The 22,361-nt window shown below is 38.8% G+C and overlaps 1 protein-coding gene across 1 annotated transcript in view; it reads left to right on the top strand.

Moving 5' to 3' along the window:
• Positions 1-18,456: 18,456 nt before the first annotated feature.
• Positions 18,457-22,361, top strand: part of LOC135094276 (sodium-dependent high-affinity dicarboxylate transporter 3-like) — a 54,937-nt gene continuing 51,032 nt past the window's right edge. Inside the window, exon 1 of the mRNA XM_063994257.1 lies at positions 18,457-18,471. The gene's annotated coding sequence lies outside the window, so the exon portion shown is untranslated. The remainder of the gene's footprint in view (positions 18,472-22,361) is intronic.

Here is a 22,361-nt window from a genome sequence, read left to right as displayed (position 1 = left end):
TATAGGGTGCTCAAAAACACTAAAGACATATTCTTGTAATATCGTTTCGTATCGTCATAATACACATTTTTTGGTCACATTGTTGTGTTTTCTTTTTTTTCACGTGTGGTTCTTTGCATGCATTTTGAATTTTTGAGTCAAAAAGACTCAAAATACATCTTTTTGGTATTATTGCTCTGTTTCTCTAGAGTGCTATTCATGCTTTTTTGGTACCTAAAAAGCTCAAAAACGCTTATAATACATTTTCTGGTAACATCGTTTCGTTTCCCCAAATAGGGTAGTTTGCATGCATTTTGGCGTTTTGGTACTTACTTTTTGAGCTTAATACCCTCAAAAACACTAAAATACAAGTTTTCGGTAATACTAATTTTCTTCATGCAGTTTCTACATGTCTTTCAGCGTTTTGGTAGGTAAAAAAAAAAAACACTCAAAAGACAGGTTTTTGATAGTTATTTTAGTTTCCATATAAAGTGTTTTCCATGCTTTTTACCGTTTTGGTGGGGAAAACGCTGAAAAACGCTTAAAAGACCAATTTCTGGTAATGCCGTTTTTTTTTATTTTTCCTATATGGGGTTTGCTTGAATTTTGGCGTTTTGTTACCTATAAAGCTTAAAAACATTCATAATGCATGTATTTTTTTGGTATTTTTTTTTATCTCATATAATGTGCTCTTCATGTGTTTTGGCATTTTTCTACCTAACAATATTGTTTCATTTATCTAGATAGGGTGATTTCCATGCATTTTGGTGTTTAGGTACTTAAAAATAATCATGATACACGTTTTTGGTCATATTGTTCTGTTTCTTAACATAGAGCCCTTTGCATGCATTTTGGCGTTTTAGTACTAGGTGATAAACATTAAAAATTACACGTTCTTTCGTAATGCTTTTTTTTCTCTCTCTATGTTTCTCCATATAGAGTGCTATTCACGCATTTTATCGTTTTGGTACCTAAGAAAAAGAAAAAAAAAAAAACACTCAATACACGTTTCTGGTAATATCGCTTCGTTTCCCTATATATGGTACTTTGCATGGATTTTGGCGTTTCGAAAAAAAAAGAAAAAACCCGAAACCGCCCTTCCGCCCCTCACCCCCCCCCCCCAAAAAAAAAGAAGTTATAAGTATTTTTTTTTTTATTATTACATATCAAAATTTATTTATATATCATATTGATATATAAGGTCTTTTAGTACCTAACACATTCAAAAACATTTTTGCTAATGTTATTCTTTTCTTCATTAAGTGTGTTTTACATGTGCTTTAGCATTTTATTATGTAAGAAGTTCAAAAACATTAAAAACACTTTTTTTTGATAAAGTTATTTTGCTTTTCCATATAGGGTGTTTTCCATGCTTTTTAGCGTCTTGGTGCATAAAACAGTCAAAAACACTTTAAAATCTTATTTCTTGTAATGTCGTTTCGTTTACGCATATCGAGTGTTTTACATGAATTTTGTCATTTTGGTACCTAACAAGTTTAAAAACACTCTCAATACACGTTTTTGGCAATGTTGTGATGTTCCTTCATATAGAGAGCTTTGCATACTTTTTGGCGTTTTGGTACGTAACAAAGTGGAAAAAAAATCAAAATACACGTTTTCGGTTATGTTGGTATGTTTCTCCATATACAGTGCTACTCACGCGTTTTCAGGTTTTGTACCTAAGAAGCTCAAAAACGCTCATAATACATGTAAATGGTAATATCGTTTCGTTTCGCTTTACAGGTTATTTTGCATGGCTTTGGCTGTCTTGATACCTAACATGTTCAAAACACTCAAAATACACGTTTTTGGTAATGTTGTTCTGTTTCTCCATAAATGGTATTTTGCATACGTTTTAGCGTTTCGGTACGTAAGCTCAAAAACACTCTAAAGACACATATAGGGTTTTTCATATATAGGGTGTTTTCCATGCTTTTTAGCGTCTTGATGCATTAAAAGTGTAAAACCACCCAAAAGACACATTTCTGGTAATGTCGCTTCGTTTCCCTACATAGGGTAGTTTGCATGCATTTTGGAGTTCTGGTAACTAACAAGGTGAAAGACATTCAACATACTCGTTTTTGGTAATGTTGTTATGTTTCTCTATATAGAGTGTTTTTCACGCGTTTTAGTGTTCTGGCACCCAAGAAAAGCAAAACACTCATAATACACGTTTCTGGTAATATCGTTTCGTTTCCCCATTCACTTTGGGGTTTTGGTAGCTTATACGCTTAAAAATAATCAAAATAAAAATTTTTGGTTTCATAAGGCGTGTTTTTAATGCGTTTTAACGTTTTGGTACGTAAGAAGGGAAAAAAAAAACATGTTTTTGGTAGTGTTATTTTATTTTCCCATATAGGGTGCTTTCCATTCTTTTTACCGTCTTGGTGCATAAAACGCTTACAAACATTCAAAAGACACGTTTCTTGTAATGTTGTTTCATTTCCCTATAAATGGTTCTTTGAATACATTTTAGCGTTTTGCTAGTTAAGAAGGTGAAAAACATTTAAATTACACTTTAATGGTAATGTTCTTTTTCCATATATAAATTGAAATTCACGCGTTTTGCCGGTTAGGTGCCTAACATGCTAAAAAAACACTTGAATAGACACCTTTTTGGTAATTTTGTTGTTTCTTCATATAGAATGCATTTCGTTGTTTTGGTACTGTCACGATCGCTTACTTACTAACGATCGTACGATCCCGGTTATCTTTCAAAGAAAGTGGACGTGGACGTCTGGATTTTTAAAGGCTTCGAGTGCCTACCCGACCTATCCGAAATCGCCAGAATTACACCCTCTCACTCTACCTTTACCTTGACATAGAACACCTGGAATCACCTCTAATACCAGATTGATGTTGGGGGAGTAGAAAACACGATTATTCTATGTTACAAGCACATATATTAATACTAATAATAATTCACAAACAACATGAGGTAGTACACGTTAGTACATGACGTTCTCGTCACTTCACAAAACACCATAACCCGTTTACACCTCCACCAGTCACAGAAATATTCCCCTCAACCGCAGGAGTTTACTCAGATGTCATTACCGCGTCCCCAGACAATAATTCCCGTATTTCACCTCCTCAAGCCTCGCAGGAGATTACCATCATCACCAAAGATCACCCATAACACCATAACATCATCCCCAAAATCACCAATACACCACAACACCAGCTTCCAAGGTCAACACCACAACCTCCACTCACAAAATGGCTGCCAGACCCCTTCGAACAGCGTCACCGGCACAACTGAACCGAATTTCAGCGGACAAGAGCTCTTGGTACCACAAAAGACTCGCTAACCTGATCCTGGACATCAAGGTTATACCGCTGCACCACTAATACCTCCACACACTCACTCCATCACCAATCCACATCAAGATTCTTCCCTGAGAGCCGCCTTCCCTCTATTCTACCTCACGACCCAAGGGGCTCTGCCTTCCCCTCCTTGGAATGTGTTGTTGCCCACTCAAGCTCCCCTTGTTTCAACATATTTCCACCTCAATTATATCTCCTCCCTTATACATACAAAGATATAGAGAACTTAAATTATGAAAAGAATAATACTACATGATATAAAATGTGTAAATAAGCCTTACACTACTTATAACCAATAATAAGGACAATGTCCGAAAGGCAGGTAACCGGAACACGGAGGACACTAAGAAAACGTGACCCCATTCAAGGTAAACTCGGCCAATAACATGACAGTACCTAACAAGGTGAAAACACTCGAAATACACGCTTTTGGTAATGTTGTCTTGTTTCTCTATATATAGAGTGCTATTCAGACGTTTTAACGTTTTTTGTACCAAAGAAGCTCAAAATACTTATAATGCGTTTCTCATAATATCGTTTCGATTTCCCATATAAGGTACTTTCCGTACTTTTTGGCGTTTGGATGCGTTTCAGCGTTTTTGGTATGTAAGAAGCTCAAAAACACTCAAAAGACACGTTTTCGGTAATGTTCTTTTGTTTTCCCATATATGGTGTTTTCCATGTTTTTTAGCGTCTTCTTGCTTAAAACACTGAAAAACATTTAAAACACAGGTTTCTGGTAATGTCGTTTTATTTCTCTATAAAAGATGGTTTACAAAGATTTTGACGTTTTGTTACCTAACAAGCTTAAAAGCATACATAGTAAACATTTTTCCTGTGTTTTCCTACCTACCAAGGTGAAAACACTCAAAACGCATATGGTAATGTTGTTCTGTTTCTTTATATAGAATGCTATTCATGCGTCTTATCGTTTTAGTACATAAGAAACTGAAAAAAAAAAAACACTCATAATACACGTTTCTGGTAATGTTGTTCTGCTTCTCCACAAAGGGTGTTTAGCGTACGTTTTAGCGTTTTGGTATGTAAGAAGCTCAAAAACAAAAGACACGTTTCTGGTAATATTTCTATTTCCCATAGAGGTTAGTTTCCATGATTTTATCTTCTAGGTAAAAAAAAAAAAAAAAGAAAGACTCGCAAAGGACACGTTTCTGGTAATGTCGTTTCGTATCCCTATATAACAGGCTGTCTTTGCATGCATTTTGGTGTTTTGTTACCTAACAAACTTAAAAAATGATTACTCATAATACACGGTTTTTGGTTATGTTAATCTCTTTCTTCATATTGGGTGCTTTGCTCATATTTCGGCGTTTTGGTACCTAATAAGGTGAAAACACACAAAATACACGTTTTGGGTAATATAGTTCTATTTCTACATATAGAGTGCAATTCACGAGTTTTATCAGCGATTTGATACCTAAGAACCTCAAAAAAAAAAAAAAAATACACGTTTCTGGTAATATAGTTTCGTTTCTCCATATATGGTTGTTTGCATTCCTTTTGTTGTTTTGGTACCTAACAAACTTAAAACACTCATAATACACGTTTTTGGTCCTTTTGTTCTATATCTTCATACAAGGTGCTCTGCATGCATTTGGGCGTTTTAGTACCTAACTAGGTGAAAACACTTAATTTACACGTTGATGGTAATGTTGTTCTGTTACACGATATAGTGTTATTTACGCTTTTTTTGCGTTTTTTTTACTTAAAAATTTCAAGAAAACACTCATAATACGTGGTTCTGGTCATATTATTTCGTTTCCCATATATGGTGCTTTACATGCATTTTGGCATTTGGTTAGATAACATACTGAAAACTAAACATACACATTCTTGGCAATGTTGTGATGTTTTTTCCAAAAAGGGTGTTTTTGCATGCGTTTTAGTGTTTTCGTGCTAAGAAGCTGAAAATCACTCACAAGACACTTTTTTTTTTTGTAATGTTCTTTTCATATATAGTGTGCTTTCCATGCTTTTTAACGTATTGGTGCATAAAACGCTTAAAAAAAAAAATAAAAAAAAAAACACGTTTCTGGTACCTTCGTTTCATGTCCATATATAAGATGGTTTGAATGCATTTTGGCATTTTTGTACCTAACAAGCTGATAAACACTCATAATGCACGTTTTTGCTAATGCTGTTATGTTTCTTCACAAAGTGGCATTGCACTCATTTTGGCGTTTTGGTACGTAAGAAGGTGAAAAACACTCAAAATGCACGTTTTTAGTAATGTTGTAATGTTTCTCCATATAGTGGTATTTAAGCATTTTAGCGTTTTGGTACCTAAGAACTTCAAAAATCCTCATTATACAGGTTTCTGGTAATATCGTTTCCTTTCCCCATAAGGTACTTTGCATGCATTATGGCGTCTTGGTAGCTAACACGCATAAAAACACTTAAAATACATGCCTTTGGTAATGTTGTTCTGTTTCTCCATAAAGGGTGTTTTCCATGTGTTTCATTGTGTTAGTACGGAAAAAGCTTAAAAAAAAAAAAAAAATTTTTGTAATATTATTTTTTTTTTCCCATATAGAAAGCTTTCCATGATTTTGGTGCATAAAATGTTCAAAAACACTGTAGGGTTGTTTGCATGGATATTGTGGCGTTTTGTTAGCTAACAAACTTAAAAACATTCATAATACACGTTTTTGGTCATGTTCTGTTTCTTCATATAAGGTGTTTTCCATGCATCACTCAAGATACACGTTTTTAGTATTGTTCTTCTTGTCCTACATACAGTGTGTTTTAGCGTTTCCATACATTTTGGTGTTTTGGTGTCTAACAACGTGAAAAACACTCAAAATACACATTTTTTTTTATTGTTTCATCAAATTAAGTGCTATCCACGCGTTTTAGCATTTTGGTACGTCAGAAGCTCAAAAAAACACCCATAATTACACGTTTCTAGTAATATCATTTCGTTTCCCCAAACAGAGAAGTTTGCATACATTTTGGCGTTTTAGTACCTAAACACGCTGAAAACACTAAATATACACGTTTTGGTAATGTTCTTGTTTTTCATAAATGTTATTTTGTATGCGTTTTATCGTTTTGGTACGTAAAAACCTCAAGAAGACTGAAAAGACGTTTTCTGTAATGTTATTTTAGTTTTCCCAAATAGTGTTTTCCATAACTTTTAGCGTCATGGTGCATTAAACGCTCAAAAACACTCAAAAGACACGTTTCTTGAGGAGACAGTAGACACCTTTCGAAACGATAATTACTCACAGTGCGTCCTAAAGCACTGGACCAGAGGGTGCTGTGAACCTATCATTAAACCTAGCTGTGGCCTCACTGAACGTTTCCCTTTCTGTCTTACAACACAACTGGGCCGCCACAGCCTGCCCTCTGAATACAATTCTTTTCCTTGACACAAAACTACAAGCACCTAATTACACACACACCCTTCACTCAAAATTCAAAATTATCATGGTGCTTCCTACACCAGCCTCCAAGTATCAGTCTGAGGAGGGGACTACAAATGTCCTTAGGTTGGACTGCTCCTTTGGTATTAACACTAAGTTTCTTGACACACCCCCTTGACTTTTTCTTCATTAACTTCTGCATTAACATTCGCGGTCTTAGATTTAATTTTCAATCTGTAGAAAACCACCTCTCCTCCACTCCTCCACTCCTCCACCTCTCCTCTCCTCCATCTTCCGAAGGAAATGAAAGACGGCTGTTTTTGTACACTCTTACTTTCTCTATCCTCATTTTCAATCCAAAGATGGATTTTGTGTCTCTGTGCGCAATGACTTAACCTGTCCTCTTGCCCACACTCTTGAAACTTTTTAGTTTTCCACCCTCTGGCTAAGACTACCCAGTCACTCTTAAAATGAGTTTATCTGTGCCGTATACCTCTCACTTACCTAATTCTTCTAACTATAAGAACTTCTTTGACTACTTAACTTCCAAAGTGGAGCACATTCTGACTCTCTTCCCTTTTGCGGACATCTCCATTCTTGGAAGCTTTAATGTTCACCACCAGCTTTGACTTTCCTCTCCCTTCACTGACCATTCTGGTGAACTAGCCTTTAACTTTGCTACCCTCCACGACCTAGAGTAATTGGTGCAACACCCTACTCGCATTCCCGACCGTCCTGGAGATACGCCCGACATTCTTGACATTTTCCTTATCTCTAATCCTTCTGCTTATTCTGCTACCCTATCTTCTCCTTTAAGTTCCTCCAATCACAATCTCATATCGTACTGTTGCAACTTAGATTACTGACAATGTTAACATCATCCATGCATGTTATGTAGTCAACATCATCCACTCCAGAATCGTGCACAATTATTTCTTGATATTCCGGAGGAATATCTAAGTTTCTGGAGTGGAGGATTTCACGTACACTGTAGGTGTGCTGACGTTTTCTTTTTACTGATGGTTCCTGATGATTCTGCAGCCGTTGCATGACGTCACAGGTAGAAGTTACAGCATTTGCTGCACAGTTTATCACACTGCCCGACGAGCCTTCGGTAAACGAGTACAGTGTACTCACCACCTACTGTACTTGGACAGTTAGTGGATCGCCAGGATGAGTATGAACGCTGGGCTCCTTAGTCAACTTGTCCCCTTCTGTTTGCATACATACCATATAAAAGGAATTAAAGTTAAATTGTCCACTGGTTCAGTTGTTCACTGGTTCATTTGCCCACTGGTTGAATTGTCACTGGTTCAGTGGTCACTGATTCAATTGTCACCGGCTCAGTTGTCCGGTCACCCTCATATCTGTATCTTGTCCTATCGCTCCAATCCCTCCTCAGGATTCCCTTAAGTGGATGTGCCTCTGGCGTTTTGTCTTTGCATAATTGCAGGGACCTGAGGACATATTTTGCAGATTTTCTCTGGAATAGCTACTACTTCCGTGTCAGAGACCTGTCTCTGTGTGCCGAGCGCAAAACAGAGATGATAGTGTCCAGCATGGAGGCGTACATTCCTCACTCTTTTCCGCGACCTAAACCTTCCATTATTATAAATAGGGGGCGGGGGGTTAAATCGCTAATCCCATGTTAGATTCCCATTGTTCAACTCGCATCTCCTCACTTATTTATAGAAAAATTTATTTAATTTAAAAAGTATTTCAATCAGGAAGGATAGGGGAGCAGTGTCTACTATCGTCATTGGATATCGTTATCGTTACTGTATACAGGGTGCTTCGAGTGCGGTTTAGTGTTTTGGTACTTGAATAGCTCATAAGCACTCAAAATACACGTTTCTGGTAATTTTGCTCAGTTTCTTCATAACGGGTGTTATGCATGCGTTTTAGCGTTTTGGTAGGTTAAAAGCTGAAAAACACCCAATAGACACGTCTTTGGTAATGTTTTCTATTCCTATTTTGGGTGCTTTGCTTGCACTTTGAAATTTTAGTACCAAACAAACTCAAAATCACTCATAATACAAATTTTTGCTTTTTTTTTTTTTTTTTTTTTTTTTGTTTCTTCATATACGGTGTTTTATATTCATTTTGACGTTTTTATTACCTAACAAGATGAAACCATTCATAATAACATTTTTGGTAATGTTTTTTTTCTGTTCCTCAATAAAGAGTGCTATTCACGCATTTTGGTACCTAAGAAGCTCAGAAACATTCATATACACGCGTATGTTAATACCATTTCGTTTCCCCATTTTGATTACTTTTCATGAATTTTGGCATTATTGTACCTAAAAAGCTTAAAAACACTCAAAATGCTAATTTTTCGTGATATTGTTCTGTTTCTCTATGTATGGTGTTTTGCAAGCGTTTTATGTGTGTTGGTACCTAATAAGCATAAAAACACTCACAAGAAACGTTTTTGGTAATGTGATACTATTTCTCCATTTATAGTTCTTTTTATGCGTTTTAGTGTTTCTCTGCCCAAAAGATACGTTTCTAGTAATATCGCTTCGTTTCCCCATATGGGGCGCTTTGTATGCAAGGTTAAAAACACTCAAAAACACTTTTTTTTTTTTGGTAGTATCTTTTCGTTTTCTTATGTACGCCGCTTTGCATTCATTTTGGCGTTTTGGTACCGAAAATGGTGAAAAACAGAATACATGTTTTTGGTGGAGTTGTTTTCTTTCTCCATATAGGAAATTATTCACGCGTTTTAGCGTTTTGGTACATAAGAAGTTAAAGAACAGTGAAGAGACACGTTTTTGATAATGTTGTATTGTTTTTCCATATAGGGTATTTTGCATGCATTTTAGCGTTTTGATATGTAAGAAGCTCAAACACACTCAGAAACTCAGTTTTGCGTATATTTTGGAGTTTTGATAGCTAACAAGCTAAAAAAAAAAAACACTAAAAATCCTCAGTTTTGGTAATATCGTTTCGTTGCCCTGTATAGGCTATTTTGCATGTATTTTGAAGTTTTGTTACCTCAAATGGTTAAAAAAAAAAAAAAAACACGAAGAATGCACGTTTTTTTGATAGTGTATTTCTGTTTCTCCATATAGAGAGTTATTCACACGTTTTAGCGTTCTTGTACGTTTCTGTTAATGTTGCTCTGTTCTTCCGTATTGGTTGTTGTGCATAATTTTTTACCGTTTTGGTACGTATTAAGCTAAAAATACACAAAAGACAAGTTTTTTTTATAATATTTTTATTTATTTATTTTTTTTCCCGTTTTGGGGTTTTTGGCATGCATTTTGCAGTTTTGGTACCTAACAATCTGAAAATCACTTCTTATATACACTTATAGTAATGTTGTCCTGTTTCTTCATATAGGCTGCTTTGTATGCATTTTGACGTTTTGTTAGGTAACAAGGTGGAAAACTCTCATAAAAGTTTTGGCACTTAACGAGCTCAAAAACACTCAAAGTACACGTATTTGGTAATGTTGTTTTGTTACTCCATAAAGGATGTTTTACATGCGTTTTAGCTTTTTCTTACGTAAGAAGCTGAAAACACTAAAAAAAAACACGTTTTTGATAAAGTTTTGTTTTCTCATATAGAGCATTTTCCATGTTTTGTTTTTTTTATTGTTTTGGTACCTAATACTCTCAAATACACCCAAATGACACGTTTCTGGTAATGTCATTTCCTTACCTGAGGCTCATAAAAAAAAAAAAAAACTTATTTGACAATGTTGTCTTCTTTCACCATATAAAGCGGATTACATGCACTTTTGGTACCTAAGGAACTCAAAAAAAAAAAAAAAAAAAAACACTTATAATACACTTTTTTTTTTTTTCGTAGGGTTATTCTGTTTCTTCATATAAACTATTCTGTATACATTTTGTATGGCGTTTTTTTGGTACTTAACATGGTGAAAAACAATCATAATTGACTTTGACTTTAACTGCATTACGCTTTCAAATTCCACTTACTTTTAAGTTATTCCGTCCATCTCGACCTCTCTCTGGCCAGACCCTCTCTACCTCTGTGTCTGATAGTCTCCCTTACTAAATTATTCCACTGTTACACGTTATAATATACAATCGTTTGGGAGTGCCCATTTCCCTCAGAAACTTACCATTACATTTTACTTAATTTACCATTCACATTGCTCATTTACTGTATGCATGTGATTCGCCCACAGACGTGGTGCTTGATACAGAAGCAAGTCAGAGGGTAGGGGCAGTTTGAAGGCGGAGTGTAAGTGGGAGTGGGTATTTTCCTATAGTTTGACCTTCTTCCGGTGCCTCACGCCTCCTCACCTACTTTCCCTTTCAAATCCTTTTCGCGCCTTGTTCCTACTATCATTACCATTAATCCCTCTTTGACCAGGCTGCCTTCCCAGGTTTCATGGCCGTGTTCCTGTTGTTGACTGCATGGGTCCTGTATCCATGTTTGTGTTTTCTTGGTTCTCTCAATATCAAGCGCTAATTGCCTTCCATTTCCTGGGTAGCATGACAGCTTGTTATTCTCCTTACTTCATTCATCTTTTCCATTTCTTCTTTTTTCTTACTTATTCTACCTTCTCTTCTTTTTTCTTCCTTATTTTGTCTTTTTTTTCTCTCTCTTTTTTTTTTTATACAAAATATACTGTGGTGTGGGGTCACCACACATATTTTGAGGGGAAGTTGCTAGGTGCTGTAAGAAACATCATTCAGACACCAGGTTTGCTGGTGATGTACATATTTTGAAAGAAGGATGTCAGATGTTTCCCATGGACCTGCTTGAAGAAGCTGAAAAGTTCTGAAAGAGTTCTGGATAGACCTCCGACGGTGTAGGTTCAGTCGAGGTCTATCTGAAACTCGGGATCAGCGCATGTGTGAACAGCATGCCAGATGTACGATTCGATGACTCATTTGCGCTCTGCCGTCACGGAGTGAGAATCTCCTCACTGCACTGAGGATGAATTCGGTATATGATATATTCGGCTCATAGTTGCTTGGTACTATTTGAATACACAGATACATTATTTTCGTGTCTGATGCTATTGTTCTTATATTCTATGTCATCCTCGTTGCCTTAATAAAGTCTTCTTTTGGTTACCAATGGACCACACTCGACAAGGGACGAATTCGCTTGTAAACACTAAACATGGCGAAAGCGCAGAGGTGATAGTGATTGAAGGCGAATTCGTCTCTAGGGAGACAACACAACGAAAAACAAACACATATATGTTTGAAATATAATACCACAGTGGAAAATCGCCCTCATAATGGGTCGCCCACTTCCGGCAACGGATTGCCCAGTTCCGGCGAGGTATTATAACACTCTTCCTGCCCGGCAATATGTCCCTCTCCCTTAAAATGAAGAGATAAATTACCACAAGGTAGTTCAAAAGAATCCTCTGCGTGGTAACCCAGAAGGAGCTTTGCAACGTAGTAGCATTTAACAAGACACAGTACACCAACAAATTGCCCACGAAAACATACAGGAGGGTAATTCACCTCTCACTATCACTAACAAAAGTACTCGGCTTGCTTCAGCACCGCCGAGGAGTCACGTCCTCCAATATAAGAGTGTTACAAGTAATTGTACTCACAAGCAGATTGAGGTGAAGACTCCTGAAACTAATTAGATAGGATGGGGCGTACAGCCGGTAATTAATCAGTTATCCCCTTAAAGCAACTGATCCGTCTATCTGTAGAAAAAGGCCAGTCTCCTCCAAACAACGGTACCTTCTTACGTCTATTTAGTGTGGCAGCTGGACTGACTGACTGAGAATGCGAGGCTATATAACGCTCTGGGTGGCGACATATTTAAACCCGCCCGTTTGCTTGCCACCGCGCCTCACTCAGCGCGGGTTTACATGAATGAAACGCTTTACTTCTAAAAATTCTAGTGTCTCGATTATGGGGGCTGGAGGAATACTGATTACTTTATCGTCAAGGTAAACTCTTCTACTCAGTGCTGGGTGAGACTCAAATTGAAGGAACAATGGGAAATAACGAAAATTACATGGAGAATGCGAGTGACTCTGGGCAGGTGAAAGTTATTAAGTGCTACACGTCTGAGACGTGTCAAATTCTCGTCCCCAGCCTGTCTTTCTTCATATCTCTCTCTCTCTCTCTCTCTCTCTCTCTCTCTCTCTCTCTCTCCTTCCTTTATCCATTTTTACTTCTCCTCTATCCTTCCTTTATTCTTTCTACAGCACGGTATATAGCTGCGCGCAACATGCCCCCTAATAAAAAAAAAAAAAAGTAAATAGATAAAAAAATAAATAAAATTCGGAACAAATAGAAACTTACGATAATTTAAGGAAAATACAACTTCAAACACAGTACTTAACTACTCGGGGCAAATTACATCAAATTCAAAACAGGGGAGTGTACAGATCACAAAATGATGACTGCTACAAGACTAAAACAAACAATGAGCATAAGAACTAGAAACAACAGGGCTACAGTTTGGCCCTACATACTCATACAACTCAAGAGGCTGTTTCTTTCTCCTCTTTCTCCGTGGCCTGCCGCTGGTTCTCCGCCATGAATTATGGTCTTCTCTGCTACACTGGTGAGCAAGTTTTCTCCTCTAGGGTATCATATTTAGCTTTCTTCCAGCAACCATAGGTGTGCCAACTTCTCCCGTGACTCTGGTTACTTTTCCTCCTCCTCTGTCGTCTTCTCTATTCGCTACCGTCTCTACTTCTCCATATACTCCCACCTCTCCTCATTTCTTCACTACATAGCCAAATCCTTCTGTATCTTCTCCACACCGTGCAAGAATCAGAGTCAGCATGCAACAATGACACCCCTGCTTCTTTGCAACACACGATGAGCCCAACAGAGACGGTGGTCTTCTGATGCATTGTCACAGCACTGCCAGGCATTACTCTTCCCGGCCAAAAAGAACTCTCCTTTGAGCCGCCAAGAGAGTTTAACTCCCTGGCCCCCTCATTTCTTCTCACTGGAGAACACATCAGCCTCACCTCCAGGCCTTCACTGCCCACAGCATCACTCCAGCTTGCCCGGTCCTGGCTGCGTGGGGCCTCTGTGCCAGACATAAAACTGATAAAACAAAAATGCGACTTTCTTGGCAAAACTAAGAAGCGCCATCTGGCCGCTCTTAACAAAACAAAATAATACTTCTTTCCGGCTGACACAACCAAGCTTGCTTTCCACTGTCAGGCGCAATACTACTATCACTTGTCAATCCTCCCGCCGGCCCCTTGATGACACAGGTATCGCCACAGAAAGCTAATGGTTGCTCCTTTCCAGGACACAGCACACCCATCCCCGCACACGGAGCCAAACAAACATGGCCGTCAACAAAGCCCGGCTCCAACATGAGCCCAGTCAACGTGCCTCTGGCCCAGCCCCACTGGCCCCAGCAATTGCTCCCTATGCTTATCATCACTTATCATCAGACCCGATACCTTGTCGCTTCGAGGAATCCGACAGCCATCAATAAACACTACACGTCTCGGGCCCAGCACCTGACGGTCAACAGCAACTCGGCCAAAAGAAGCCCCCATCAACACTGAGGGTGCTTCCCGAGTGGAAAGCATGTCCCCACCAGCGACCTTGCTCAGAGCTGCCTCCCGACACCGCGCCGTAACGCTCGCATCAACAACACCATCATAACTTGCCTCGGAAGGATGAATTGGGCTGGCAACATCACAGATCATCCCCACACTAGGAAAAACAATACCTGCCATAACATAATGGAGAGAAGCCCTAGGCAAGAGATCATATATATATATATATATATATATATATATATATATATATATATATATATATATATATATATATATATATATATATATATACACTAGCTACCACAAGAAAATTCTGCCCTTCCCTCAGCTTCCTCAAATGAACTAGTTCCCTCCAAAGTCACCTCCTATGAGATTGGGTTCAAGGCTTAATATGGATCACGAGGTCCACTTTTGACTCACGCATCCTTCTCGCCAACTGTCATAACACCATGCTACACAAATAAGGTCATCAGTCTGTTTTAGCCACCCACAGCCAAGGGAAATGCAACAACAATTAACTCTCTCAGCTGTGAAAGGATCGACAACACGTCTAGGGAGAGAAAATTACGAGACAACAACAATTACGGGCGAGGTATAATAATTCGGGGGAAAACCGCCCTCGTAACGGATCACCCACTTCCGGCGAGATATTATAACACTCTTCTCCCCTGGTTATACAATATCCCTCACCCTTAAAAGGGAGAGAGATAAATAACCGCAAGGCAGTTCACCAGAATCCTCTGCGGTAACAACAATAAGAATAAAGACACACAAAACAGGAGGGAAATTCACCTGTCACTGTAAAAGAACTCGGCCCGCGTACACACGCATCCTGGATATGGAATACGTTATAATTAATTATACTTCCTTGCAGACTATTATGGAGACTCCTATGCTACTTAAATAAGCCGGGGTGTACGGCTCGGAATTACTCACTATCCCCTTAAAGCAATTGACCTGATAGCAGTAATCCTTTCATAAGAACATAAGAACATAAGAATTAAGGAAAGCTGCAAGAAGCGACCAGGCTTGCACGTGGCAGTCCCTGTATGAAATATACTTTTGCGCCCACCCCTCACTCCAGGCGGGCGTGTTATCCACACGGGCACGGGTCGAAAAACTAGAACAGCAGGGCCTCAAATAAGTCGCACTCTGAACGCCGGGACAAGGCACACACACGAGGCCTGGGCACAAGGGAAACACGGGCACTATTTTCTAGGTTTATTGACAAATCCTCCGCAAGTACACTGCCTTACAAGTTCACAGGGGCACCACAAGGTTCCCAGGGCACGGCAGGCACTCAACAGGGCACTCAACAGGCAGGGAAACACTTCCAAAGCAGGCAGGCACACGCTGGCTTCCTCTCGGACCACGCGTCTCCGGTCTCTCTCTCTCTCTGCCTCCCCCGCCTCTCCCAGTGCTGCCACCTCCAACAGTGCTGCCACCCGCACCCGTACCCCTCGTGTAACAATACCTACCTGTTTCCATCTATTGTCCCCATCCATAAACCCGTCTAATCTTCTCTTAAACCTCCCTAATGTCCTAGCACTAACAACATGACTACTTAGTCCGTTCCACTCATTTATCTCTCTATTTGAGAACCAATTTCTTCCTATCTCCTTCCTAAACCTAAATTTCTCGAGCTTGAACCCGTTATTTCTTGTTCTATCCTGGTTGCTGATCCTAATAATTTTGCTTACATCCCCCTTGTTATATATAACCCTTATACTACTTAAAGACTTCTTTCAGGTCTCCTCTTAACCTACGTCTCTCTAAAGAATGTAAATTTAACAGCTTCAATCTCGCCTCATAAGGAATACTCCTCATGCCCTGTATCCTTTTAGTTATTCTCCTCTGTAGGTACCCTGTACCTACCAGAGTTTCGTTGTTTAATGTGTACCTACTGTGTGGGTTTCCTCTACCTACGCTAAGTACTTTGCATTTGCTGATATTAAATTGCATTTGTCATCTGTCCGTCCATTCATTCATCCTATCTAAATCTGCCTGCAAGGCGATGGCATCCGATTCTGACCTAATTAATCTACCTATCTTTGTATCATCGCAAATTTACTAACATCACTACTAATTCCGCTATCCAAGTCATTGATATATATTAGAAATAACAATGTCCCTAATACTGATTCTTGTAGCACCCGACTAATAAATGACCCCACTCGGATTTCGATCCGTTTATTACAACTCTTTGTCGCCTGCCGCTAAACCATGACCCTATCCAGCCTAACACTTTCACATCTATCCCGTGTGCCCTAACCTTTCTCAGGAGCCTTTGATGGGGTACCTTGTCAAATGTTTTACTAAAGTCCAGATATAAGATATCATAACTATCATCATTATCTACTGCCTCGTACACTTAACTGTGAAAACTTAACAAGTTTGTCAGGCAAGACTTCCCCTTCGTGAAGCCATGCTGTGACTGATTTATCAAGTTATGTTTGTCTAAATGTCTCCTAATGTTCCTTGCTATTATTGACTACAATATTTTACCTACAACTGAAGTTAAGCTGACAGGTCTATAGTAAGACACTAAAGTTTTATCTCCTTTCTTAAAGATGGGTACTACATTAGCCTGTCTCCACGTTACTGGTACCTCACCTGACTCAAGTAATTTCTTAATGACAGAAACGAACGGCTCAATAACAACTTCTTTGCATTCCTTAAGTACTCTGGGATATATTTCATCTGGTCCTGGTGTCTTGAACATTTTTTGCCTATCTATCTCCTGTTCCACTATCTCCTTAGTTATGGAAATGTCGGTCAGCTTCTCATTCTCATCTGCTCTAACATCTGCTCACTATTTGGTATATCCTGAATGTTTTCCTGGGTGAAGACAGTTAAAAAATACTCATTCAGAATTTTACTAATCTACCCAGAACTAACCAGCTCCCCATCTGCTGCCTTTAATGGACCTATAGTATCCTTATTCTTCGTCATGTATACCTGATAAAATCCCTTGGGATCCATCCGTCTTCGCCTGGCTTTCTCCCGTGCATCTGCCTTCTAACCATACGCCTACCTCGTGTGATAGCTGGACTATGACTCAAAGAGTGGAAAACGCTATGGAACACTCTCCCACTCTGCTCTTACGGGGAGGGGGTACAAGGGAGGGCTGGGGTGGTGAAATATATATATATATATATATATATATATATATATATATATATATATATATATATATATATATATATATATATATATATATATATATATATATATATATACGTCCACTGCTCGCTGCACCTCACACGGGTTTGGATAAACAAAAAACACTTTACTTCTGAATATTCTGTTGACTAAACTACTGGGGTGAGGTGTATTCTACCTACTCTATTGTCAAGAGCAACTTGTGTGACGCAGCTTTGTGTGGTGTGGCTGAATGTAATGTATGGTACCAAGTAGCTTGTGGTGTGGCTGGGTGTGATGTGCGCTGTGGTTCGGTGATATGTATTGTGTTGTCACATGTGGATTTTTCCCCTTCCTTTTGCGTTTGTTGTTGTTTTGTTGTTGATATTGTTGTTGTTGTTGTTGTTGTTGTTGTTGTTGTTTCGCCGTTGTTCCCATTCTTGATCTTCTATCTTTGGCAGCGTTACAAAATCAATGATGTCTCTCGTGGCCCATGACCAAGTGTATAATTGGTCATTGAATGGAAATGGTTCGAGTTTGACATCTTTGCTCTTCATAGACATTTTCATTACCAACCGGAAAAAAAAAAAAAAAAATAGGGGAACATGATATAATTTCCTCCTAGAGGAAACCAACAGTGGAAAAAGTGATATGTGTGATACAAAGAGACCCAAGTTCAATGCAGGAGCTACGAATGAAAGTGAAAACAGTAGGAGGAAAAAAGTAGGAAAAACTTCATGTAGCTCAAGGACGGGGAAGAGATGGAAGGTGGATCAATGTTGCCAGACGCACAATTATAATGGTACAGATACAATAATTTTGACATGTGTACGATATGCAACAAGACTCATATTATAGTAGAGTAATTCTTTTCATCTCAGAAGTTTAGAGTCATGGGGAAATCTGAACGCTCATCTCTTCGATATTAATAACAACAACAACAACAACTACTACAACAACAACAACAACAATAATAATAATAATAATAATAATAATAATAATAATAATAATAATAATAATGAAAATCCGCATGGTGATATTATCCGTACCCGAGGTACAATGTTAAAATGAATAGTACGATAACATGGCTAAAACGGTCTGGCAATGCTGGTATAATTTAGCATTAGTCTTATTCAAACTGTTGAGGTGAGTGGGTGTCTTCTTTTTTCAGAGCTTGATTGCGTGTGTGTGTGTGTGTGTGTGTGTGTGTGTGTGTGTATATATATATATATATATATATATATATATATATATATATATATATATATATATATATATATATATATATATATATATATATAATTTTATTTATTTTTTTTTTTTTTTGTGTGTGTTTGTGTGTGAGTGTATGTGTGTGTGTGTGTGTGTTGTAGACTTGTTGGTTTTCGCTCGTCATGGTCTTCCATGTAAGTTGTTTTCCTTCGTTGTTGTTTATAATTTAAATTAATTCTTCTCATCTGTCGAGTCTGTCTCTCTCTCTCTCTCTCTCTTTCTCTCTCTCTCTCTCTCTCTCTCTCTCTCTCTCTCTCTCTCTCTCTCTCTCTCTCTCTCTCTCTCACTAAGAATGCGATCTGTAGTTTCTCTGTGTCAAGTGTTTACGTTCTGTTCAATTTTAAATACGAGAGAGAGAGAGAGAGAGAGAGAGAGAGAGAGAGAGAGAGCGCACGATCGTTCCTGTGGATGTATATGTGTGCGCGTGGATATGTGTGTGTGTGTGTGTGTGTGTGTGTGTAATAATAATCAAGAAAATTATCGACTGTATGTTGCAAGATGTGGTTCGTGTGTGAAGCTGGTATTTATGGAGTCAGGCACCAGTGACTGATGTGAAGTAAAAGATTGTTGAAGGAAGGTATTCTAGTTTTTCCAAACTTTTTTCTGAATTAAAATTCATCCAAATATTTTTCCCATCCACCCCACTGCCAAAATAAAAATCCATCGTCTTCACACCTTAGTTTGCATTCATGTTTGTCCTCTCTCCAGTATATAAAAAAAAAAGAAAAAAAACTAATAGAATTGAATAAAAACGGACTGCCCTTCTGACAACGACCCTAAGTGTCTTGACACCCCGCTCAACTTTTTCTTCATTAACTTCTGCAACATTCGCTATCTAAGATTCAATTTTCAGTCTATAGAACACCGCCTCTCCTCTTCTTTTCCTCACTGAAACTCAGGTATCTGAGGCAACTGACAGTAGCCCCTTTTCTGTTCCCTCCTAGTTTATCTATCCTCATTTTCGATCTAAAGCTGGGTGCTGCGTTTATGTGTGCAATGACTTAACCTGCTCTCGTGCTCACGCTCTTAAATCTTCCGAGTTTTCCACCATCTGACTACGACTACAGAGTCACTCTCAAACTAAATTTATCTGTGCTGTATACCTCTCACCTAACTCCTCTGACTATCAGAAATTCTTTGACTACTTAACTTCCAAAGATGAGCACATTCTGACTCTCTTCCCTTTTGCAGAGACCTCCATTCTTGGAGACTTCAATGTTCACCACCAGCTTTGGCTTTCTTCTCCCTTCACTAACCATCCTGGTGAAATAGCCTTTTTCAACTTTGCTATCCTTCACGACCTAGAGCAGTTGGTGCAATACCCGTATTCCTGACTGTCTTGGAGATACGCCCAACATTCTTGAACTTTTCCTGACCTCTAATCCTTCTGCTTATGCTGTTATCCTTTCTTCTCCGTTGGGCTCCTCCGTTCACAGTCTCATATCTGTATCTTGTCCTATCGCTCCAATCCCTCCTCAGGATCCCCCTAAGCGAGGGTGCCTCTGACGTTTTGCCTCTACTAGTTGGGGGGACCTGAGAAGGTATTTTGCTGATTTTCCTTGGAATGACTACTGCTTCCGTGTCAGAGACCCGTCTTTGTGTGCCGAGCGCATAACAGAGGTGATAGTGTCTGGCATGGAAGCGTACATTCCTCACTCTTTTTCTCGACCTAAACCTTCCAAACCTTTGTTTAACACAGCTTGTTCTTGTGTTATACATGATGGATAGGTGGCCCATAAAAGGTACTTAAGCCTTCCATCACCAGAATCTCATTCACTTTATATTTCTGCCCGGAACCATGTCAAGTATGTTCTCCAACTAGTCAATAACTTCTTCATTAATAGAAAGTGTCAAAACCTTTCAAGATCTGACTCCCCTCGTGACTTCTGGCATCTAGCCAAAAAATATCTCTAATAACTTTGCTTCTTCTTTCCCGCCTTTATTTCAACCAAATGGCACCACTGCTATCACATCTATTTCTAAAGCTGAACTCTTCGCTCATTCCTCTGCTAAAAACTCTACCTTGGACGATTTTGGGCTTGTTCCTCCCTCCCCTCCATCCTCTGACTACATCATGCTACCTATTAAAATTCTTTGCAATTATGTTTTCTATGCCCTTGCTGGCCTAAACCCTCGTAAAGTTTATGGACGTGATGGGGTTCCCCCTATTGTTCTCCGAAACTGTGCCTCCGTGCTTGCACCTTGCCTAATCAAACTCTTTCAACTCTATCAACATCTACCTTAGCCTGTTCCTAAAAAAGGGTGACTGTTCTAATCACTCAAACTACCGTCATATTGTTTTAATTTCCAGCCTATCTAAAGTTTTTTTTAATCTATCCTCAGCAGGAAGATTTTTAAACATCTATCACTTCACAACTTTCTATCTGATCGCCAGTATTGGTTCCGTCAACGCCGCTCTACTGACGATCTTCGGGCTTTCCTTATTGAATCTTGGTCATCCTCTTTTAGAGATTTTTGTGAAACTTTTGCTGTGCCTTGGATATATCAAAAGCTACTGATAGAGTCCGGCACAAAGCTTTGATTTCCAAACTACCCTTCTACAGCTTCTATCCTTCTCTCTGTAACTTCATCTCAAGTTTCCTTTCTGACCGTTTTATTACTGCTGTGGTAGATGGTCACTGTTCTTCTTCTAAATCTATTAGCATTGGTATTCCTCAGGGTTCTGTTCTGTCTCCCACTCTCAACATCAATGACCTTCTAAACCAGACTTCTTGTCCTATACACTCTTACGCTGATGATACCACTCTGCACTTTTTTGTGTCTTTTCGTTGACGTCCAGCCCTTCAGGAAGTAAACATTTCACGAAGGGAAGCCACAGAACGCCTGACTTCTGATCTTTATAAAATTTTCGATTCGGGCAGAGCAAACTTGATATTGTTCAATGCCTCAAAAACTCAATTCCTCCATCTATCAACTTGACACAACCTTCCAGACAATTATCCCTTCTTCTTCAATAACACTCAACTGTCCCCCTCTTCTACACTGAAACTCGGTCTGTCCTTTACTTATACTCTGAACTGGAAACTTCACATCTCATCTCTAGCTAAAACAGTTTCTATAAAGTTAGGCGTTCTGAGACGTCTCCGCTGGTTTTTCTCACCCCACCAGCTGCTTACTCTGTACAAGGGCCTTATCCGTCCATATATGGAGTGTGCTTCACATGTTTGCGGGGGGAAGGGGGATTTCCACTCAAACCACTCTTCTAGATAGGGTGGAATCAAAAGCTTTTCGTCTCATCAACTCCTCTCCTCTAACTGACTGTCTTCAGTTTTTGAGGTACTGAAGAATTCTAGGTTTACTCATCCCTAGTTTCTAATCAGCTTTCCGGCTTGCTGAAAAGCTGAACATCAATTAAAAGACATTGAGAAGTGCAGAGTGGTACCATCAGCATAGCAATGAATAGAGCAAGAAATTTGGCTTTGAAGATGATTAACGGATAATAGAAACAGTGAGTGACAGGATAGAACCCTGATGAACACCGCTGTTAACAGACTTATGAGAAAAAACAGCGACCGTTTACCACAGCAGCAATAGACTTGCTAAAGGTACTTTATCTTTCCATTTCTGCTCGGAATCATGCTAAATCTGCCATTCATCTTTCAAAGAATTAATTCATCATTAGAGAATGTGAAGAACTCTAAAAATCTTAACATCCCTTGCAACTTCTGTCATCTAGTCATAAATATTTCCTTTATTTCACCCAAATGACAACACCGCAACATTATCTATTTCGAAAGCTGAAC

Source organism: Scylla paramamosain, chromosome 45 (assembly GCF_035594125.1).
Source record: "Scylla paramamosain isolate STU-SP2022 chromosome 45, ASM3559412v1, whole genome shotgun sequence".
In the NCBI taxonomy this organism is placed as follows: domain Eukaryota; kingdom Metazoa; phylum Arthropoda; class Malacostraca; order Decapoda; family Portunidae; genus Scylla; species Scylla paramamosain.
This window is presented reverse-complemented; position numbering and strand designations above follow the sequence as displayed.